The sequence below is a fragment of the Procambarus clarkii genome, chromosome 12 (assembly GCF_040958095.1).
Source record: "Procambarus clarkii isolate CNS0578487 chromosome 12, FALCON_Pclarkii_2.0, whole genome shotgun sequence".
Taxonomy (NCBI): Eukaryota; Metazoa; Arthropoda; class Malacostraca; order Decapoda; family Cambaridae; genus Procambarus; species Procambarus clarkii.
Window position 1 is genome coordinate 33,907,621 of NC_091161.1, and position 20,881 is coordinate 33,928,501.

The 20,881-nt window shown below is 41.4% G+C and overlaps 1 protein-coding gene across 4 annotated transcripts in view; it reads left to right on the top strand.

Moving 5' to 3' along the window:
• Nucleotides 1–20,881, top strand: part of LOC138349639 (baculoviral IAP repeat-containing protein 8-like) — a 54,125-nt gene that overhangs the window by 12,651 nt on the left and 20,593 nt on the right. The window lies entirely within an intron of this gene.

Genomic DNA, 20,881 nt, shown 5'->3' on the forward strand with positions numbered 1-20,881 from the left:
AAGACAGATTGTCTCCACCTTGAATGTAGAAGCACTGCCACTGCCGCCTTCCAGACCCATCTCCCAACCTAGCCAGTTGTTGGGTTGTTTGCAGCATCGACATACTGACACGCAGCTGGGTCAAGCCCTGGCACTTTCTCCAACTTCAGCATTTCCTCTCACCGACTTCTCTTCAGCTGTCCCCACTTCAAGGCTCGCCCCAATGGGTATCTTCTCCTGTATTTTTCGTATTCGTACTCTGGCAAGAAGAAACGTTTAGCATGAAGGGAAAGTTCCGGGGCTAAACCGTGCAAGCTGAACATACCGTCGGTCAGTTTCTGGAGGCTGAGCACTTGCAGCTACGTGGCCATCATCCGCATCTTGGACAAGTTATTGGTAGTCCACGAGCGCTGCAGCATTTCTGCAAATCGACAAATATCGACAAAATAATTGTGGTCATGCGGCAGGCCCTGTTAAGTGCTAGACGTGAACGTTTGTGTTTTCGGGATGGGGTAACGTGATGTTCCTGATTTGTTTTTAGTGCAGTATCTCCCCTTATTGGGGGAAGTAAATATTATATAACGGCCGGAGCGCCTATGAGAGCAGATAAAGGTTTTAAGAGCAGGGACACCAGACTCGTCAAGTGGCATATGGTCTGGGAAAGGAGCCGTTACTAATGTCACTGGAGGATATTCATTCTTTAACAAGCTAACAAAGAATGCTCCGAAGGAAGCAAGTTCTAGGCCGGATGCATTCATTGGTATTAACGTATTGTGCATTAAAACTGGTTTCTCAAAAGTTCATATTATAATTTCAATGTGAAGTTAGTCAAAGGTTAGGTGTTAAGGTTCTGTTGGCCATTATATGTATTAGAACTACGTTGGGTGATAGTTATAGCTTTGGGATTCGAACAGGGGTCATCAGCAAAGCACTGTTCGAGAAATGTTCGAACGTGATCAGTTGAGCTGTGTAACAACTCCTCATAAACAAAGGCTAAGGTCCATTCCATGCACTCGTCAGACCCCCGTTTATGAATAGAAAAACGGTTTACACAAGTCACCACTGATGACGTTCAAACATTTCTTGAACAGTGCTTCGCTGACGACTTTTGTTTGAACCACAATGTTGTGAATGCTTCACCCATGTACTACAGATACAAATAATCACCAAGAGAAACTAAACGCCTAACTTAACCAATGTCCGAATATGCACCGCATCCTTACATTTAACAATATTAATTTATATTTGAGAATTCCAATTTTGAATGAACAGCATGTTTAAATATATGAATGCAGACAAGAGGACGAGTTGTGTGTAAGCCTATTTTTCATTGATAAACAAGAGGTTCGGCGGCTGGATTATCATTGTTCTTTTACTGATGAGGGTGAGGGGGGGGGGGAGGGGGGCCTTGGTAATGTATGTATGTATTCTCGAACAGTGCTTCACTGACATCTGCTTCTCGAATAGCAAGTCTGTAAATGTTTCACTACTGTACTACTAACACAAATAATCACCAAAAAGAACCTAATCACATAATGGACGCCTAATATACAATGAATTTTATTGTATAATAAATTATGTATGGGAATAAACATACTTTTATAACGGTGTTAAAATTGATTAACGTCTCGTGAGACGGCCGCTGCTCTTACGAGCATGACCTACGAACGAACTAAATATAGGACACGGTACCCATTGGGGTGAGCTTTAAAGTGGGTATAGGTGAAGAATAGCTTGGGTGAGAGGAAACATCGGAGTTGGAGACAGAGCCAGGGCTAAACCCAGCTGCGCGGCGTAAAATGAGGCTTCCTGAACACCTGGCTGGCTTAGGCTAGTGGGCAGGGTCCCGAGGGAGGGGTGGCGATGTGAGGTCTTCTTTCCTCTTGGTGTGGCGTCTTCTTTCTTCTTTCTGAGCTGGAGTCTTCCGTCTTCTGTCTTCCACGTCGGTCTGCTCTGAAGCTTGCAGGGATTCCACCGCCTCAAAACGAGCAAAATTAGGTCCCCATCCCCCTAAAGAGGGGGGGTGAGGGCAACTGCCCTCAGTGAGTCTTAGGCCTGCATCCTCATGCTAAGTCTTTTTTTTTCCTTTTCTTGGCTTGTTGTTTGGCTTTGTACTGGGTGTAGTCTCCGGGGGAGAGGTCGGCTGACAGTGTGCTTTCGTCATATTCCGTGAAAATTAGGTCGTGTCTAAGCACGCACTCGTTTCCTGGCGCACGCCGTAAGTATTCCTCATACATAGTTGAATATACGGCTGGTGAGCCGTCAACATGCAGGAGATCCATGCTCGGTGTTACGTTGCTGATAGTTTTCTTATTGCTGGAGTATCATAAGCTGGTTGGCCTGGGACTAACGAGATTATTGCAGAGTCGACATCACCACAGTCGTCTAAAATGTCGACATAGTCAGTAGAGTCGTCATCAAACATGTTGACGTCTGCAGGAGCAGTTGGTGGCAGTATTGTTGCAGATGTAGTCGCAGGTGTTACTAGAGTAATAGGGTCCGGGTTGACAGGTGTGTCTGGCGTGGGGTCGGACTCTGGTTGAGAGGAGCAACCGGTAAACATGGCCTCTGGTATCACAAAGGTCGGTTGTTGTGCTTGTACATGTCGTAGAGTATTTTGTACCGTTTCTTGATCACCACCTGACATTTCTGTTGCGAAGTGAATCAGAGTTGCAACAGTGCTGTCAGGGGTGGCTGGTGGCGGTGTGAGTGAGGATGGCTGGCTGGCTTGGTTATGAGGTTTCGTCTGGGGCTGTGAGTGGCTGGCGCGGGAGTTGCTGGTCCAGTAGTTTGGCTGCGCGCCGTTCGCGGCACCACTTGCCAGGAGTGCAGGGAAGTCTTCTTGTATGTTGAATGCTTTCGATCTTGTAGTAGAATTTCGTGGTCTGGCTTCAGTCATCTTCTTGATTTCCGCCTGTCTGGTAGGGCAGTCGTGAGAGACGGCAGTGTGATCGCCGTTGCAGAGTATACAGCGTTGAGTAGATGCGTTGCAGGTCATGTACTGATGATCGCCAGCACAGATACTGCATTTCTGTAGCGGGTTGGGGCACTTCTGAGAGTAGTGGGTGTACTGGTAACATCTGAAACACTGGCGTAGGCGGAAATAACGCTGCCTAGCGATCTGGTGGGGTGTGCAGGCCACACCAAAACATGAGGCCGTTGTCGGCCGCAAGAGTAGCCTCTGCCGGAGTCTTGAGTGACCTTGAGGGTGGGCTTCCCGTTCTCACCCTGCCCGGATGAGGAGGGCCGAGATGGCTGTGAGGGATCGATTCAGAGCGTTGATGCTCTTTACGATTTCAGTGATAGGCTGTTCAGCGATGATATCACTCGCTCTGTGAATGAGTATTGTCCTCACTGCCTGAAACTGATGGGGAGGTAGGAGTGTTAAGCCCTTATCCTCTAGAGCCGTGATCGTTGCCGTGATAAACAGAGCTTCTAGTGCTATTGCACTGCTGAAGAGTATTTGGGGTCCATTTTCGTCCATGACGATGTCGATGGGTGCTACCCCTGAGGTCGACGTCAGTAGGTCCATGGTCTCGGTCCTGGTGTACTTCGTGTCAGTTCCTTGGAACTTCACCTTAACTCTGAACAGCATGATGCCGTTCGCGGGCACTACGCTATTACTCGGGAGGGAAGCGTTCTCGTTGCTGCTCGATTTTTACCCACCCGGCAGTGCTAGGTGCAAGCTTCCTTTCCTGCTGATGGAGCCTGACCTGAAGAAGAGTTGAGTAGTGTGGCTGATGTTCACTATAGTGTGTGGAGGCCGTCAAATGCTGCATGCATACATATTTATACCACAGCAACACTAACACGTGCTCCGATCATTGTCCCTTTAATCTGGCAGTACGATTTGTTGTCCAACATGAAGAGGGTGACCTCGGTTACATATACGAGGTGCTCTTCTTAGTGCCTTACTTGTGGTCCAGCAGACACCACCTTCCTTAGTTTTCCTGTAATTTTATCCTTAATTTAATACAAACAATTGTGCCAGTGCTTTGGCCGCCTCCCTGGTGTGCTTGGGTTTAGGGCCGACAAAAAGTGGGTTGTGTACTTCAGTCTCTGGCTGTAGATTAAGGAATGCCCCAAATGGCTTGTTTATTATCACAGACCAACCAGGTCGTAACACTGACTGGAGAAAATATTCGAAGTAACTAAATCTTTTGTACGGAACTTTACCTCCTTGTTGTTGTTTCAATATATTTTCTCTGTTGTACCCGTAGTCGTCGTCTCTTCTGTAGCTCTCCTCTAATTCTTTCGTCCGTAGTGTCGGCATTCAAAATCTAATGCTCCTCTGAGGCAAATGTTGCACTTGGCGATCGTTCCCTTTGTTTTGACATTGTGTTCAATCAGATGAACTGGTTTCTATTTTGGGGGGAAGAACCACGGCGTGCTCCGGGGGGGGGGGGAGGAGGTAGCCACTGTTATCAAATACCCGCAGGTCATTCCATGGTCTCTGTTGTAGCTGTAACTGCTTTGTTGTGGAACTGGCCTCGGTGACCAGCGTCTCCTCCTCTTAGCCTCTTGGTCTGGGCATGTCGTTGTCTCCGGCCTGTTTGCTATATCACTATTAAATTGAGCTTTTATTCTTTCTTTCGACATGTATCAATTTTCTGCTGTATCCTGGTGCCTTATGGAAGAGTTAAGAGTGTGAACTGGGTAATCCTTAAAATTCTTTGTCAAAATCCATAATTTATCCAAGTCTGCTTGGAGTACAAGTTTTATCATTATCACATACAGAAAAGGTTAGAAGACTCCCTGGCTTCAGGTTTTCACTCGGTTGATGCCGTTGATGGGTTCTGTCAATTCGGAGCTTGCTGCACGGTATTGGCTGGGTGGCCCCCGTCAGAAAAAGTACATCATTTGGTTTAGTTTCCCCCTTTGTCTAATGATCATGTAAACGTAGAGACAAGCAGACAATTGTCTAAACCAATGATAATTCCATACATAAGTAATCTTTGTCTGTTTCAATTCAAGGAAAAGTACCAAGAAAGGTTACGAGAATGGCTTTAACGTGTGAGTGAACCCTTCTGGCCTGGGAGCACGAAACTAACCCTCTAAGTTGTATCTCTGACTGAATTCACCGAGTTCCACAGCCTTGTATAATCAACCCTGGTGATAAAGACATTGCAACGACTCTGGCAATATCCTTGGCCATCCCAGCCAGAGAATTGCCCTTGATACCCCAACCCGTCCTCCTAAAAATGTCAATTTTGGCTTGTATGCGCACTATGGCCAAATATAATGTAATTTGAAATTAAATCGACTCACAAATGTGACGTACTGTCCAGTTTTCTGTTTGAGTCGTCCGGCCTACTCGGTAAGGTTAGAAGAGTTAACTTTAAATTAACGTTTTTCATAACGTTTTGAAACAGAATTTCCTGCCCACCTAACCTATCAGAAGACCCTTAACTTACTGTTGTTGAAAAAAAATCTTATTTTCATTGTTTCATTTTCAAATTACGTCCACTTTCGGTCATACGGGCAAACGTCCAGAAGCGACGTTATTTTTAAGTGGACAGGTTGGATACCCAGCAAGGCAGACTTTGGCCCCAGACCAGAGGATACAATTTTGAGAGTGCAAGGATGGATATGCACTTCTGGAGATTCCACGCTGATATACATCTGGTCATACTCGTACAACTTAAGTCGTGAAATTTCATTCTCATACCAGGACAAAATTATGCTGTCTCCTTACTCTTCTGGGTGATGTAGTCAATCAAGTCCGTGCAGCCTTTTTTTTTAGATTTACAATCTCTGGTATTTATATTATAAATTATTTCCTTGTAATTTTACTTTCGGTATGTCAAGCTTTGGCCTTCTGGTTCCTTCCATGAGTAAGTTAACCCTACTACCACCATATATTCAAGCGTCAATACAGTGATCACTCATTCCCATGGAGTAAAGTCAAGCGGGTTCATCATTACCTTTAGTCACGTGGATCCTCTTACATGTTGGCTTAAAAAGTTTGTTGCCGTGTCCAATAGTTTAGCTTGCGTTGCACCCCTATACGGTTCTTGTATCTGTCCATGGTTGAAGTCTTCGTGATTATTACCCGATAGATTTCTAACAGGCGACTGTCTGCCATTTCAGTTATAATAGGTACTGCTACGTTTGTCATAATCTTGCCGGGTCTGTGTTATTTAATGGAGGGTTATATATCACGGCTGCTGTTTTTGGTCCTCTTGTCGTCATGGTGTCTGTTATGTAGTCTCTGAATTCCTTGCAACCCTGGAAATCCATCAGCTTGAAACTCCAGTTCTTAGCAGCAGGGCCACCACTCCTCCCCTTCCTTCCCTCTGTAGTGTGTGGATTATTGTTGGCGCGAGAACACAGCCTTGTGGCACACCAGCATTACAGTCAAAGTAGTCAGTGTGGTATTGGAGGAATCTTTCATTTTGTAGTGTCAAAGAAATAATTTGTCGGAAGTGGAACGTAATTCATAATTGTTATTTTCTGGTAAAGCCTGTGTGTCGATGATTTTTAGTCTGCTGATAGGTGTTGCACTGATATATATATTGTGTGGTTAACGTGCAGCTTCTCAGTATGTTAGTCTTGTTCAGTTGGTTGGGCCTGACTGAGATTTTCCGTAGTATCAGTCTGGTGGACGTTTTGTGCTGCCCTTATACATAGGTTTCGGATCTAAACAAATCGCAGGTTATTCTACCGGTGTTGTCAGGCCGTTCGGAGTTGGTAATTTCTCTATTAGACCTGAGTAATAGGAACAGTAGTTTCAACAACATAGATTGGGGTACCTTGGTTTAATTCGCCTTCATCATTCTTACACACACATTTGGATGCAATGTTTGTCATTATAGTGGGTTATATTTGTGAGATGGTATCCATGCAAGAGGTTCTAAAACCTTTATACTGTGCAGTGAGCAGGTTGTATAAAAAGTCCAATTATAAAGCTCTTGCTGTCGGTCGTGCATGAAATCTTTTTAAGAGCAGACTTTGAAGCACAAAGTTCCTCATACTGTGATAATGCACTGGTAGCTAGTTGTAGTGCAGCCAGTTGTTTAACCTAACAATGATAGTTTGTGTGCAAGTATTGTCCGTAAAACCTGCATGCTATTTCCGTCCTGTAGATGCTTGGATTGCAATATCGATGTGGACAGTTCTCGAGGGATCTTCAAAAATTTTGATGAGGCGATTATTTAAAGTGTGACGGCTTTGGAAAGAGCGGGATTCTAATTGACCATCTTAGTAGCGGTTGTATATAGTACTTAAATTGTGGTGTACAGATGGAGAGATCAGTGACAGGAATATTGCATTTACAACTAATGTTCAGTTTCATGAGATGGCCGACATTTTTACTCGGCCATTTATCATTCAAGGAGTGAGGTGGAATGTTGCACCACTTAATAGTGTGTTAACGGCACGTAACTTCTCTGAACAATGCTGGAGACGTAGGGTCTCCCATTACCTGAAGGGAAAAGGTAGTGTTGACTTGGATGATTCTCTCTAGTATGGTTGGAAGCTTCAGTTCTTTCCTCATGGTGATGATTCTTGTGCCTCTTGGGGCACCAAGAATTACCCTCATTGCTTCATTCTTTATTACTTCTAGTTTGTTCAAAACAGAGGCGGGGAAGCTAAATGCAAGGCATGATAATCAAGTAGGGATCTAACAAACATGTTGAATAGTCTGGCATATATAACATGCATTCCAATATTCCTACTAGTGTTTTAAGTGATTTGGATTTTAACCTACGATGTAGGTCGTTAACAATGTCACTGATACTCCAAGGTATTTGTGCTGCCCACATGTTTGTATGATTTGGTTAACTTTGAAAGCTAGAGACACACTGGTTGTTTTCTGTAAAAAAGAGCGATGGATTACGGTAAAGGCCGAATTCACTGATTTTAGCAGCGAGTGATTCAAGTAGAGATTGCAGTCTAGTTTGGATACTTGAAACAAAACAAATGTCGTCGACATAATAGATGACAGCTTTATCAGCTAGTGTGCAAATACCAGTTTTTGTGCACAAGGACATTGAACAGTGTTGGGCAAAGCGCACTAATCTGGGTTGAACCAAAATCAATGGGAGGAGAATGTTTACTTTTGACTCCCTTGAAAGAACTGAGGCGGTTCTGATACTCGTGTACCCCTTGAGCTATGTCAAGTCTTCCATAAACTCCAAAAGAGACTAATTAATATAATAATTATCTCGCCTTTTTGCTGTATCAAAAGCAGTTTAAAGGTCGATAAATGCCATCTATGAGCATGAATCCAGTCTAACAAAATATTCAGAAAGCATGTTTGAATGCTTCATCCAGGAAGGAAACCATACTGAATAGGAGCTAATTTAAAACATTAACCTGCCGAGTATAATCCTCTATAGAACTTTACACATACAGGACGCCAGAGATGGGTCTCAAGGCACAAAGAAATCCCATTAATGTGGTGTATCAATGAGAAAATAAGGAGGCGCTTGAGTAGGACTTGAACCTCTGCTTTGGGTGCTCCCAAGCATCCGAGGCTGGAATTCTTTTGACAATGTTTTGGTGCAGTTGTCTAAGGAGTTTGCCTAGAGTTCTCAGAGCTTAGGTTCGACTCCTCCTCGCGGCTCCAACTGATTTTCTCGTATGGGTCAATGTTTGTGAATTTGGCTTGAGTATGGGTATTATTAGTCGGTATCTAGCAGTCGGGTAAAACACCATGCCTCAAAATTTGATTAAATATTCCTAGCAAGATGTAACAGATACCTCTTGTCCTGGTTTGCAAAGCAATTGCAAAGATTGAAAACGTGGTGTGCTTTGCATGGTGCTTTGCATGGTTTTCCTTGCACAGTTCCAAGCTTAGTAAAAGGGAATTTTTTGAATTGCAAAATAAAATAGTAATTAAGGGGTATAGGTCGTTAACGAAGTTAAAAGGGAAACTAAAAATGGTTCATTTAGTTTTTCAATGTTTCGTACATTAGGTAGTGGAAGTATGGTTTTCAGCTAATTTTCATTGTAACATTCTTGGGAATGATGGGAAAAGGGAAAAGTCGAGGAGAATTACTCATGTTTCAAATTGATTCGTACAGTACATAATTTTGTATACTGTAATTAAGGATTAGCAAGAAAGATACAGTAAGCATTAAGCTTAAGTTTCGGGAGGAGAAATGTTTAGGGAAGAGTTTCTAATTGTCAGTTTCAGTGAAGCAAATAGGAATTTACAAAGAATAAGAATGTAAAGGTTACATCAAGGAACGTTTCAAATTGATTGTGAACCCGTTAAGGTTTACAGATAGTAGATATGCATGTCGAGGTTAGTGCAAGCATGAACGAACGTTTAGGGGGTGTGATATACAATAACTGTTGGCAATGAATTCTTTCCCGTACAAGTGCAAAACCCAGTCGTGACTGTCTCCCCTTCCATTCATCAGCTGACAGTCATGACTTGGATATTTCCAACACCGAATACAACATTGTTGTATTCCCATTACTTATTACTAATCATACTAAATATTGTAGTAAGTAAAATTAACAACTCGTAGAATTCTCATGTACTAATAATTCATCTGTGCATTAGGCTAGAATTCTCACGTCACCTGACGCCAGTATTGCGTCAGATTTCCTTACAGTAAACACATTATATCCAATTTGTGTGAGAATTAAATACGATTCTCCATAATTAAAGCATTCTGTATGATAACTGATTGCAGACGAATTGGTCTCTAACTAAAAGCCGAATAGAGCGTTAGAATCATAGTGTCTACCTCGCGATAGAGTTAAAGTCATCAATGAATGCCATGGGGAGACATTAATTCCTCTCCCTTATATATTTACTATTCTTAAATTGGTAAATAATAATAATTTGTTCCTCTAAATAATAAACCCGTCCAGTCTTTAACGTTTCAAGCGCAAATGCGAGAAATATTAATGTTCGAGACAATAATTTGTTTTATGAACGTCGACTCGGCGTGGGTTGGAGGGACGCCATCCTCCTCAGTATGCGGACACGTGCAGAGCCGAAAGGAAGCAAACCTGCGCTTACCGTACTCATAAGAAGACGCCATTGCCCAGCAAATAGGGCAGGTGTTATCCATCCACAGATGAAAGCCGCCACTGTGAGGCGTGAACAACCTTGCAGATAATATCTTCAACTAGTGCTGGTGTTAAATAAGGAGCCCTTTGACTTGGTTCCTGACGACACGTGATCAGCCAGCTGAAGCGCATCACTATCCAGGATAGGTTCACCGGAGCCTGGGATGCGAAATACGGCAATCTTAATACTTATACAGTGCCCACAGCTAAGTATTCTTTTATTTGATGCATCAGGTAGAAGTGTGATAATAGCAGGGTGATTGTTCGTTAAGCAGCGCGATAACACCTAATAACAGGTGATTAAATAGGTCATCTGTAAATTCTTAATATTCTTGAATATAAATTGAGTAGTTAAATCAATTGCTACTGGAAATTATTTATCTTGCAGCACGAGAGATGAATTCCTCATGCTGCATTCATCCATGTTAGCCCGTTCAACTCGTTAGTGTACCGAGTCTGGAGAATAAGAGGACTTCTATGGCTTACTAAAGGAATCTTCAAGCAAAGATTTATTTCCCTTTTTTCCATTCCTTTGCAATTTAATTTGTGCAGAGTGCTTTGAGATTAATGTATGATTTACTGTAACTCATTATTATGCTCATATTTATATTCTTCTTTATGTGAATGATGTTAGTTTCAACATTACCTTATAGGATTAGATTATTATTAATTGAATTAGTGAACGAACCACACTAATTCCTGGACGTACTTACCTCCAGTAATAACCCCCCAATGTAGGTGTTTGAGGTTTGTTTCATTTAATAATACAGCCCATTAATTATTATTATGATCATGCTTTCTAGTTATATCCATAGTCACTGGTTTCCTCTAGAAATTATCCAATGATCAGAAATTCTCAGTTTCCCTCTTTCCTATAAAAGCGGGTGGTCCTTCGTAATTTTAATTTACTATATTAATTATTAATTAATTAGAATCAAGCCCAAATATCCCACAATGACCCCCCCCCCCCTGCCTCCTCCCACTCTATGCATTTAGAGTAAATAATGTCTATGCATCACTATCCTTACCTAACCTAAATAGTCCTATTGTATGTGCAAGAGCGAATTATGATACTAATTCCTTGTGTTTCTCGGTGCACCCTGTTAAAGTGCCATTCACCTACCTGTGATCCAACGTCCTGTTAATCCACCATTCATCTAACGGTCCATGCAGTTATCCACCACCTACCAGCTCCTCCCTCTAAGTGACCCATACTGCTAGCTTCACTATCTTTTTTTAATTATTATTAGCTAGTGTAGAGAATCGTACATTAACGATCCAACCTAACTTACCTGTGTGAGGTGTTCGGCATTCAGTATATTAAGCATCATGTAGTATGCAGCATATTCTAATAAGGTTAAAGAAAAAGGTTATTTAGAAAAGTTTTTTTTACCACTGATAACGCATATTAAGGATGTCGATTATACAGTGTTAAAACATATTATACTGATATAGAAAGGAACACTAGATTTTATGATTAACAAAATAATGTGTGTTTTAACTCGCACAAAGAAAAATCTGTCAAACAAGTTATAAACAATGATGCACACAGGCAACCTATGCGCTGGACATTCCCAGAAACATGCCCCCAGGCGTGTTTTAAAATGTCGCCCATCGCATAGGTTCGAATTCTCATCACGTCTCCCACAGATTTTCTCGTTGATACATCAGGTTAGTGTGATTGCTCTCTGTGTATGAGAGAGGTACATATCAATCCAACTGGATGGGTACTCAACCCTCTCGAGGGAGCTCTGCTCAAATCTCAACGATTTACAAGAGTTCAAGATACTGATATCAACTATGCACAACAAAGAACATTTAATAATCTCTACGAAAGTGTTAAAATGTGCGTTGTTAAATAATAGATATTTCTGCTATACATACCAACTCTCCGGAGGACAACTGGCCCAGTGTAGGACACGCCAGGGATGGGTCAGGTAATCTTCGTCTCCAAGACTCTGCCTTCACCTGTTCAGGCACTGACAGGCAAATTGATGTGGACAAGTCACAGGGGAAGACAATTCAACACACAAATAGTATGGTCTTGAAAATCAAATCCACATCCAGGTGTCCATATTCACACAAGATGGTGACTGTGACCACAGATGGGTGGCCACTGTGGTCAAGCACTTACAGCTGCCCGAGGTTCAGGAACCACCAGGAGGATGATGGTAACGTTTGTACCTGTAGTACTGAGGCTTGAAGCTGCTAGCGATTGCTGGTGGCGTACACAGTCGGGGACATGTGTAAGAATATGGTACCTGGCTCCCCTCGCTACTCTGGTAGACAATCCATGCATAGCATCTGTGGGACTTGATGTTCTCGTATTAAATGTTCTAATATTAAATGTTCTCAGACGAAACAATCTGGGCTGTTGTGGGAACCGACCTGTGAGATTTATATTTATTTAATTTATATGAATTTATATTTACGTTAATTTATATACTTCGATAGCAATTTGTATAATAATAAGTGGACTGTATTTCTGCGATAATCTCATAATCTCACAAATCGATCCTCTACACATTAGGGGGGGTTTATTAGTTTATATATATGCAGCCAATCAAACTACAAAATTGACTACATACATTGAAGAGGTTCCTTATCTTATAGTACAGCAGGTTAGTCCACCAGGTATAACTAGGGTGTAGACACCAAATTATCCTCTTTGAGGTAGCTTCCATATCACCCAGTAACTGGTGCACAAATCTTGCTTCCTCGTCTTGACCTGTCAAAAGTGCGCTAGCTGTGAAGCCAGAATCCTATATATGACAAGCTATATCAGAGAAAACACTATACAGTACATGGAACATGAAGACCTGGCTTAATTACCTTTAGTTTGAGGCTTCCATGTGATCTAACTGGGTCACCCTATATAATGACATTAATGGCCACTAATGATAAATAATGGGTTTCGGAAAGAACACTTAACTTGATTTGTTGACAGCGTGTTGACAGATGGTACACCTTTGGTATCCATAACACTACGTCCAAGTAAAATTAACAGGAGCCGAATTTGCTCCCGTGTGAGCCTCTGGTCTCGTATAACAATGGCTGCCCTCCTTCCCCACTCTGACGCCTGGCCTACTTTGTCCAGATTTCAGAAAGTGATAGAAGGGTCACATTTACTCTACTTTAATATTGATAATTAAGTTAATTTATATAAGATGTTTTTATGATGGTAAAGTCCAAAGACTAATGTATTTAAGAATAATTCCCAGCAGAATAGCTGGTGAATTATAATAGTATGTGGTGATGATATCCCGTTTTCTTTAGACGGTAATTCCACTACAAGTTACGTTTTCTATGGGTAACTTGTTTATACAACACAGCTATTATCTGTATGATTATTAAATGGTGTCGGATTTTCCGACAGCTGTGGCACTCTCCATTGATACGAGGAGAGGGATTTCCAAAGCTGTTGTTACATGATGATTGCACGAGTGTGTGTCCACCAGAAGTGAGTTTTAGAATCTTTAATAATTTTGAGGGATCAAATAGTTAGTATATGTGAAGGCAAAGACGCTAATAAAAATATTACAATGGCTTGGTCTACCCCCCAAACACACACCGAAACTACGACGTTGGTACAACGTTCGAACAAGATTTAACACCACCTAACCAGTTATAACAACCAATATAGCAAGTTGTAACAACGTTCTAATACGTCATAAACACGTTAAGCCAAGATGTAACAAGTTTATTACAAGTTGTAACAAGCGGAAAATAGAGACAGTTTCGGTTTGTGTTTCCAGGGTATCCATTAAGAATTGAACGAAGATAATAAAAATTACGAGTTGTGAAGCGTCAGGCGAGAGGTAGTCGTAACTAAAAACTATAGGCTGTGGTGAAAGCTCATAATGACCTACATTACTAGGATGAGTCGATCACCAGCCATGAGACTCGCTGCCGGCGCCACTGGTACAGCAGGCAGCACACGGGTTTGTTCTCTGGGAAACTTTATATTCTGAACCACCATCAGCTCAAATCTTGGCAGTTTTGTGAGGAACAACCTATCAATACCCAGACACAGCTGTTGATGTAACATGTTGACTGTCTTTCGTGTGAATATCCGACCGCCAGGCGGACATGCCCCACTACTGTTAGAAAGGAACGTTGCAAATTTCTTCAGCAGTTCTTGGATAAATACCACTTTAGACTATCTGTTGTCCGCCTAGCTAGATTTGCACATACCCTAGTATGCAGGCGACCCACATTGTTACCACAGTGGTCAGGTCACCCGGCTCCCAATGATCTATTATTTTCGTGTGAGGGCCGTATCACTGAGCAGGTCGATACCCTATGGGCAGAGCCACAATGATGCATCTTATATGGTGTACTGACCTTTACAGTTAAAGGTAGACCAAACTGCTCGACTAGGTGTTAGGTATCCCTGATTCCACCTGGGAAAATAATTTTACGACCTACGTTGATGAGAAATAAATTTATCCAGACCTCGGAGTGTCTCAGGCGTTAGGTTGGAATGTGAATCAGCTCTCACTACAGGGAGACGTCAAAAGGAAGTCAGGAGAAAAGGGAAATGGAAGTACTTTTCAGACAACGAGGGAGGACAGTACACCGAGGTACAGTAATTAGAGAACTGCTATCGAGGCTATACAAAGTACTTCTACCAGGAAGAATCCCGACATAATGTACCTAGAGAAGACAGCACCAGTCTCACACTAGACAGTGTCAGACTGCATATCTTACCAAATTGCAGACTTAGTATTGCAAAATTCTAATTACCATAATGAAGACAGACAACGTTCCTACAACATTTGACGGAGTAACGGAAATGGAAAAGAGGCAACCAGTGCTAAAACTTAACATTACTGTGAACGTGAAAGTATGACACAACCAGACAAAAGACTGCAAATTATCTAGAAACAGTAACATTTCTCCACGGAATACCTGAATACTTCGAAAAGCTGGATCCTTCCGAAAGACGCACAAAAGTTGTGGTGTTGGGATATCCAGTCGAATTTCCACAGGATTCAATACTAGAACACAAGCAATTCTTGAATGAACAAATCCACAAGGGCCGTGACGAGGATTCGAACCTGACTTAAAGAGCAACCCAGATGCTGCCTTAACCGACTGAGCTACGACATGGTAAAAGGAGTTGAAACCGAAGTTCTACTGAACTTACTGGATCCTGCAGCCTTTTGGATTTGTGGATTTGTTCATTTGATGCATCACGCAATTGTGATTTATGTGTGTAATTCTTGAATGCAAAACGGTGCCACACAAAAATGGACAAAGCAGTGACACGTCAGGTTCTGGTGACTGTTACAGGACATGTGCTGGAAACATTCAATCTTGGAAACAAGGGAATATATTGACCGTCCATACGTGATGGAACCCCTGCGCTGCTTCAGGTGTCAGAAATATGACCACCACCAAACACGCTGCACCGGACAGGAAAGATGGGTGGGTGTGCCCCCGCGTGCGCGCGCAACCTGAGGCATCCAACCAAAAACTGTACAACTAAGCACAAGGCAAACCAGACCACAACAGCCAAATGTCCAAGTTGAGGAAATATCATTCTTGAGAAACAACCACACGGAAAGTAAAGATGCAGACAGCTAAGGTCAGGATAATCACAGATCAGCAGTACGTATACCAACATTAACGTTTGAAACACTCATGCCCAGCCACAACAGATGCCAACCCTCATAGAACACAGTCATCACTACTTAACAACTCCAAATCAGAAAATGCACAAACCCACTGCAGAATTACAACATGGAAATAAAATACAATCACTATCGGAATCAACAAAACAGATTTAGTTTTACACAAGGTCTAGCTGAAAAACATTAAAGACCATGGCAAAGACCATTAACAATTGCTTACAGTTGACCCAGAATGCCTCGCAACAAAACTCTTGCAATCGCTTGCGTAATAATAACGATCGTGCAGCAGACCACAGTTACACAAGAAACGGTAAAAGACAAGACGGAGCACAGGAGGACAAACACATGGGCATACAGCCTACCAACAACAGTCGGATAGTCACATCAGATTATCAAGATCCGCAAAAGCATCTACAGGAAACAGTGGCGAATCAAGAGCAACGATATCTTGTAATACAAGAGATAGACATGAACAATTGATTCATTCCGATTTGCAACTACACTACTAGCGAAGTGGAAAATATGGTTGTCGATTCCCAAGGGGAGTTTTCTAGGAAAGGCAACGCCAACAGAAACCGCTGTCTCTTCATTACGAATTCATTGAAACATAGAGGGTCTTGGAATTAAAACCCCACTCTTTAGGAAACTGCAATCGGTACAAAAGCAGATATAATAGTTTTGCAAGAAACTGTCTAACCAGCCACGAAATCCTTCAGATTAACTGGTTATCCCCAATAATTATACCTCATGAAAAGGAGAGAAGGGTTAATGATCCTTGTCAAGTAACACCATAAAAGCAAGGAAAAAGATGCAGTTCCGTGTGGGGATGAGTAGAGGTATTAGCAGTACCAGTGAATATGGCTAATATTGAGCTCCTCGTATATAACGTCTACAAGCCCTTATATGTAAACAGCAGAGGAAGTGCTTGTCATGGAGGTGCATGATATAATTATTACCTGGGATTTTAATGCACATATCAGGAGGTAGGTGTGACTCGGCTAGCCGATTAGACTAAAGTTCTGCGAGAAATACTTGATCACTTCTCAACCCTGGAGAACATTTACACATTCAAGGATGTTCTCTAACGTTGATCTCAACTGATCTCAAGCATCAGGCGAAGTGTGAAGTAAACTTGATCACCAGTGACCGCTATGCTACTATCACAACACTAAACAAAGAAACTCCTACACTACCGGTACAACCTACGTGGAATGTAAAAGGCCAACTGGAATATATACCAGGACGAGCTTGAAAAATGGCATGCTACATACTAGACACCCAAGGATTCGGACACGAGACCAATCTAGAGGAAGCCATTACAGCTGCTGAAACAGTTACTCCAGTCATCACAGGAAACACAAAACGAAATAACTATTGGTTCTACAGTAATGAGGGTAAAGAACAAAACCCCAGAGTCAACAGAAAACATCTCTAGAGAAACCGCACACTGTTAGGAAGAACTCTGGTAAGAGCAGTGATATCTGAAGCTGACTAGTTTCTAAAGAGTTAAAGGAGGCAAAATGGTTTGATTGGTGTCATTCTAAATGAGCATAGTAGTCTTGGAAAGATATGGGGACAGATTAAAACAACGTTAGGTCGACCACCTCGACAACATGCATGTATTTAACCACTGCAGGAGGCTGAGTGACTTGCTGTTCAGTTTGCGGGAAAAGCTTCGTACCTGCTTCCTGCAATGGTCAGAAAGCAGAAAGGAAAAACAGGAGAGGTTGACGTCCATTCGGAAGAGCATACCTACAGATGACGAATGTGACTCCTTACTAAACAAGAACTAATCTGACCCAAAAAAGGTGGCAATGATACTACACAAGGTACTGATAACATTACATATTCAGTGATCGTACACGCAGGTCCTGCTGGAGAACAAGGAATATTGTACGTTATCAATGCATCTTGGGAGCTCGGCAAGCTCCCGACCTCTTGCAAGAAAACAGACATCATTCCGATTACTAACACGAAAGACCCTGGCAATTAGACCAATTTCGTTAACATAATTTATTAATAAAATTGCAGAACTAATGGTCTTATAGGCTACTGTGAAAGACTGGAGACCTGTTTAAGAATTTATTTGGTTTTACTATAGTTGTAACTGGAAACTGCATAGCAACATTACTAGGAAGAGTCGACTCAGGTTTGGTTATAGTGATTTTCCCTGATCTAGAAAAAGCATTCAAACTTGAAAGCCAACAAGCATTTTTACACACGTTATTTATAAAATGGTGGCAAGGTAAAAATGCTAGCATGGATTCAAGATTCTTAGTCACAGGTATGCCAGAGTAAAGCTGAAAGGCCAAATGTCAGACTACACTTGTAGGAAAATGGAACTCTACAAGGAGTCATCAGTTCTATTCTTTTTAACATCCATATAGAAAACCTGGTTTTCATGACAATGGCAAGAGTTAAATTGCTAAACTATGCCGATGATATAGCAGTAGTCGTCACAGGTCTTTCACTTATGAATAAAGCACAAGTGCCGCTAGATAAAGTAACATCTGAATGCAGCATTTTGAAAAAAAATAAATCTGCACAAATCTTAGACAATGAGACTAGGTGACTGCACTCCAGACAGGCTAAAAGACTCGAAAACCCCTGGATTAAATCCATTACAAAGTTTTAAAGGAACTGGCAGAAGAACTGTGCCTATAGCTGAAACGACTTCACACAAAATCTCGAGACCAAGAGATAGTCCCCCTAGATTGGACATATTCAAATGTCACCCCTATTTTCAAAAATGCAGAAAGAGCTCGGTATAAAACCTACCAACCAATCATCTTGATATCTCATATCTGCAAGCTCATGGAGAGAATCCTCAGGGAGGGAATCGTTCACCATCTTTCAGTGTACAATCTTGTACAATCGGCACAACATGGATTGTTACACACACATTCTGGCAAACAAACTTGCTCACATTTTTTGGAAACGGTAACCAGCTTCTCAAAGGTCTTCCAATAGATGTAGTATACATGGATTTTGCTAAAGGTTTTGATAAGGAACCACATGAGACTGGTAAGAAAATTACAGGTCCATAGAATAAATACAATATTAGAATGGATAAAACAATGGTTGAAGGAAGGAAAACAAAGGGCTTTTCAAATGTGCTAAATGGAACGAAACTGAATGGAGAAATGATTTGAAGTTGGATACCAAAAGGGTCCTTTTTGGGACCTACCCTATTTGTCATATATATCAATGACGGATGAGAATATTACAAACCACATCATGAAATTTGCAGACAATGCAAAGATTTATGGTAAAGTGGGAAATGATGATGTATTGAAGCCTTACAAAGAGAGTAACTCCACAAATGGCCAGAAGACTGGCAAATGCTCTTTAATATCGACAAATGTAAGACCATGCATCTGGGACAATAACCCATGCTACGATAATCAAATGAATAGCAATACATTACAGCAGTAGTAGGGTGTACGACTCACAGGTACCTTTTTTTTTTTTTGGGGAGAGGACCCCTGTGAGTTGTACGACTCACAGGTACCTTTTTTTTTGGGGAGAGGACCCCTGTGAGTTGTACGACTCACAGGTACCTTTTTTGTTTTCGGGGAAATTCGTGTCTGGGAGTGAGGGTTTTCAGGTAAATTTTGTCAGTCACAGATTTTAGAAGTAAGGGTTTCTTATGATGAAAATAATTTCCGAGACTTAGAAGTTTGTTAAGGTTCTTATGGGAGAAAATCAAATATCGTTGTAGCGCTTTAGGGTTTCCAGGAGAACTCTACGGACATATTTTACATGTTTTCAACTTACAAAATCGTCTATGTAAGCCTTAGTTATTCATGTAAATTTAGAAAGTTATCTGTATAAGTCAGGGTTTTCAGGGGCTCGTACCTCACACCCCCCTCCCTCCCCCCTTACCTCGCAATCTCTCGCGTCACCTTTATTTACCTTACGCCCGGCCAGCCAGTCGCCTCTTATCATATCTTATCTTCTCCATAATATCTGGACCGTCCCTACTCTCTCTCTCTCCTTCTTCTCCATAATATCTGGACCGTCCCTCCTCTCTCTCTCCTCCTATTTCCTTACAGCTATTTTCAGAGTTTCAAATAATCATAGAAGTTTATTTATATGTTTATGACCGAATTTGTAAAAGGACCATTTTCAGAGAATATTGTCTTAGATGTTTTGTTAAGGAAAACAGACCACTTATCCATAACATTTAGTTTTATATCCATTTACGGCTATTTCGCCTGTAAAGACCAAAATTGAACAGAGCCCAGTTTTAAGCTCATATTTCATCAGAGTCCAGTTTATACCGAAAATTCGCCAGAGTCTACTTTGAGAGCAAAATTAGTCAGAGACAGTTTTAAGCTCATATTTCATCAGAGTCCAATTATCAACAGAAATTCGCCAGAGTCTACTTTGAGAGCAAATTTCATCAGTGTCCTGTAATCTGTGAAAATTTGACAGAGTCCATTTTATACCCAATTTTCGTCAGAGTCCAGTTTATGCTCAAATTCGCCAGAGTCTACTTTAATAGCAAAATTCATCAGAGTCCAGTTTTCTAGCAAAATTCGCCAGAGTCTACTTTGTGCCAAAATATTCAGAGTCCAGTTCATTATCGAAATTAATCAGAGTCTAATTAAAGACCCAAATTTGGCAGAGACCACATTTTCGCTACTAGCAGTCCAATCCCCCTGAAATTTTAAACAGTCATATTTCAGACGTAGTAAATAAGATCAAGTCAGTTACAGAGCTCCAGCTCTTGTCCCCCTGTATTTGCATATTTTCTCTATATTCAGCTGCGTTCTCCACATTTTGTCCATGTTTTCTGTGTTCATTCCATGTTCTACAAATGTTCACAGCATGCTCAGTTCAATTCTTTTCACCTGTTTTTTCTCATTTTTTCTGTAATCTTTCTCTTAGTCTCATTATGTTCTCTACAAATTCTAGTCATATTTTCTATGTACATCATATGTTCTCTGTATAACTTTTATACTCAATATTCATGTTCTCAATGTTCTAGCCTGTTCTTCACACGTTCAGTGTTCATTCTTTGTATTCCCTATGTTCCTTATCATGTCTTCATATTCTCTATAAGTTCATATTCCCTGCATGTTCACTCTATTCATCAACTTTTTCTTACATGTTTTCTGTGTTCACCGTATGTTCACTGTGTTCATTCCCTTACTTAACCTCAATTTTTTTTATGTTCTTTGTTTCTTCCATTCGCTAACTAGTTCTTTGTCAAATATTAGCATCAGCAATAC